Consider the following 3589-nt stretch of genomic DNA (forward strand, 5'->3'; position numbering starts at 1 on the left):
GCCAGACCACGTCGTCGTCGAAATTCACGCCACGAACCTGCTTTAAAAATCATCATCGTCATGTAGTTTCATCCTCCTTCTACATCAACAGGTTATGGCCACAGAAATGTCCGTAGCGGAATCCCAGCTTGTGCAAATCTGTGAATAACGATATGTTACTCCCTTGAGAAAGACCGTATTCCTTGAAGGTGACCAATAACTTAATGACTGTCGGATGCATCCTTTCTGCGACATTAATCATAAATATAAAGTATCGCATCCTCGGCGAATGAATCTGTTTTGGTTGTAATATAACTATACATCTACATCATACTGTGCAAGTCACCTAATGGTGTGTGGCGCAGGGTACTTTTTGTACCACTAACTGAGCCCTGCAACCCTGTTCCACTCGCGAATGGCACGTGGGAAGAATGATTGTCGGTAAGCCTCTGTTGTTGTTGTTTTTGGTCATCAGTCTACTGACTGGTTTGATCCGGCCCGCCACGAATTCCTTTCCTGTGCTAACCTCTTCATTTCAGAGTAGCTCTTGCAACCTACGTCCTCAATTATTTGCTTGACGTATTCCAATCTCTGTCTTCCTCTGCAGTTTTTGCCCTCTACAGCTCCCTCTAGTACCATGGAAGTCATTCCCTCATGTCTTAGCACATGTCCTATTATCCTGTCCCTTCTCCTTATCAGTGTTTTCCACATATTCCTTTCCTCTCCGATTCTGCTTAGAACCTCCTCATTTCTTACCTTATTAGTCCACCTAATTTTCAACATTCGTCTATAGCACCACATCTCAAATGCTTCGATTCTCTTCTGTTCCGGTTTTCCCACAGTCCATGTTTCACTACCATACAATACTGTACTCCAGACGTACATCCTCAGAAATTTCTTCCTCAAATTAAGGCCGGTATTTGATATTAATAGACTTCTCTTGGCCAGAAATACCTTTTTTGCCATAGCGAGTCTACTTTTGATGTCCCCCTTGCTCCGTCCGTCATTGGTTATTTTACTGCCTAGGTAGCAGAATTCCTTAACTTCATTGGCTTCGTGACCATCAATCCTGATGTTAAGTTTCTCGCTGTTCTCATTTCTACTACTTCTCATTACCTTTGTCTTTCTCCGATTTACTCTCAAACCATACTGTGTACTCATTAGACTGTTCATTCCGTTCAGCAGATCATTTAATTCTTCTTCACTTTCACTCAGGATAGCAATGTCATCAGCGAATCGTATCATTGATATCCTTTCACCTTGTATTTTAATTCCACTCCTGAACCTTTCTTTTATTTCCATCATTGCTTCCTCGATGTACAGATTGAAGAGTAGGGGCGAAGGGCTACAGCCTTGTCTTACACCCTTCTTAATACGAGCACTTCATTCTTGATCGTCCACTCTTATTATTCCCTCTTGGTTGTTGTACAGATTGTATATGACCCGTCTCTCCCTATAGCTTACCCCTACTTTTTTCAAAATCTCGAACAGCTTGCACCATTTTATATTGTCGAACGCTTTTTCCAGGTCGACAAATCCTATGAAAGTGTCCTGATTTTTCTTTAGCCTTGCTTCCATTATTAGCCGTAACGTCAGAATTGCCTCTCTCGTCCCTTTACTTTTCCTAAAGCCAAACTGATCGTCACCTATCGCATTCTCAATTTTCTTTTCCATTCTTCTGTATATTATTCTTGTAAGCAGCTTCGATGCATGAGCTGTTAAGCTGATTGTGCGATAATTCTCGCACTTGTCAGCTCTTGCCGTCTTCGGAATTGTGTGGATGATGCTTTTCCGAAAGTCAGATGGTATGCCGCCAGACTCATATATTCTACACACCAACGTGAATAGTCGTTTCGTTGCCACTTCCCCCAATGATTTTAGAAATTCTGATGGAATGTTATCTATCCCTTCTGCCTTATTTGACCGTAAGTCCTCCAAAGCTCTTTTAAATTCCGATTCTAATACTGGATCCCCTATCTCTTCTAAATCGACTCCCGTTTCTTCTTCTATCACATCAGACAAATCTTCACCCTCATAGAGGCTTTCAATGTATTCTTTCCACCTATCTGTTCCCTCCTCTGCATTTTCAACAGTGGAATTCCCGTTGCACTCTTAATGTTACCACCGTTGCTTTTAATGTCACCAAAGGTTGTTTTGACTTTCCTGTATGCTGAGTCTGTCCTTCCGACAATCATATCTTTTTCGATATCTTCACATTTTTCCTGCAGCCATTTCGTCTTAGCTTCCCTGCACTTTCTATTTATTTCATTCCTCAGCGACTTGTATTTCTGTATTCCTGATTTTCCCGGAACATGTTTGTACTTCCGTCTTTCATCAATCAACTGAAGTATTTCATCTGTTACCCATGGTTTCTTCGCAGATACCTTTTTTGTACCTATGTTTTCCTTCCCAACTTCTGTGATGGCCCTTTTTAGAGATGTCCATTCCTCTTCAACTGTACTGCCTACTGCGCTATTCCTTATTGCTGTATCTATAGCGTTAGAGAACTTCAAACGTATCTCGTCATTCCTTAGTACTTCCGTATCCCACTTCTTTGCGTATTGATTCTTCCTGACTAATGTCTTGAACTTCAGCCTACTCTTCATCACCACTATATTGTGATCTGAGTCTATATCTGCTCCTGGGTACGCCTTACAATCCAGTATCTCATTTCGGACTCTCTGTCTGACCATGATGTAATCTAATTGAAATCTTTCCGTATCTCCCGACCTTTTCCAAGTATACCTCCTCCTCTTGTGATTCTTGAACAGGGTATTCGCTATTACTAGCTGAAACGTGTTACAGAACTCAATTAGTCTTTCTCCTCTTTCATTCCTTGTCCCAAGCCCATATTCTCCTGTAACCTTTTCTTCTACTCCTTCCCCTACAACTGCATTCCAGTCGCCCATGACTATTAGATTTTCGTCCCCCTTTACATACTGCATTACCCTTTCAATATCCTCATACACTTTCTCTATCTGTTCATCTTCAGCTTGCGACGTCGGCATGTATACCTGAACTATCGTTGTCGGTGTTGGTCTGCTGTCGATTCTGATTAGAACAACCCGGTCACTGAACTGTTCACAGCAACGCACCCTCTGCCCTACCTTCCTATTCATAACGAATCCCACACCTGTTATACCATTTTCTGCTGCTGTTGGTATTACCCGATACTCATCTGACCAGAAATCCTTGTCTTCCTTCCACTTCACTTCACTGACCCCTACTATATCTAGATTGAGCCTTTGCATTTCCCTTTTCAGATTTTCTAGTTTCCCTACCACGTTCAAGCTTCTGACATTCCACGCCCCGACTCGTAGAACGTTATCGTTTCGTCGATTATTCAATCTTTTTCTCATGGTAACCTCCCCCTTGGCAGTCCCCTCCCGGAGATCCGAATGGGGGACTATTCCGGAATCTTTTGCCAATGGAGAGATCATCATGACACTTCTTCAATTACAGGCCACATGTCCTGTGGATACGCGTTACGTGTCTTTAATGCAGTGGTTTACATTGCCCTCTGCATCCTCATGTCGTTGATCATTGCTGATTCTTCCGCCTTTAGGGGCAATTTCCCACCCCTAGGACAAGAGAGTGCCCTGAACCTCTA

The sequence above is a fragment of the Schistocerca serialis genome, chromosome 5, assembly GCF_023864345.2.
Source record: "Schistocerca serialis cubense isolate TAMUIC-IGC-003099 chromosome 5, iqSchSeri2.2, whole genome shotgun sequence".
Lineage (NCBI taxonomy): Eukaryota > Metazoa > Arthropoda > Insecta > Orthoptera > Acrididae > Schistocerca > Schistocerca serialis.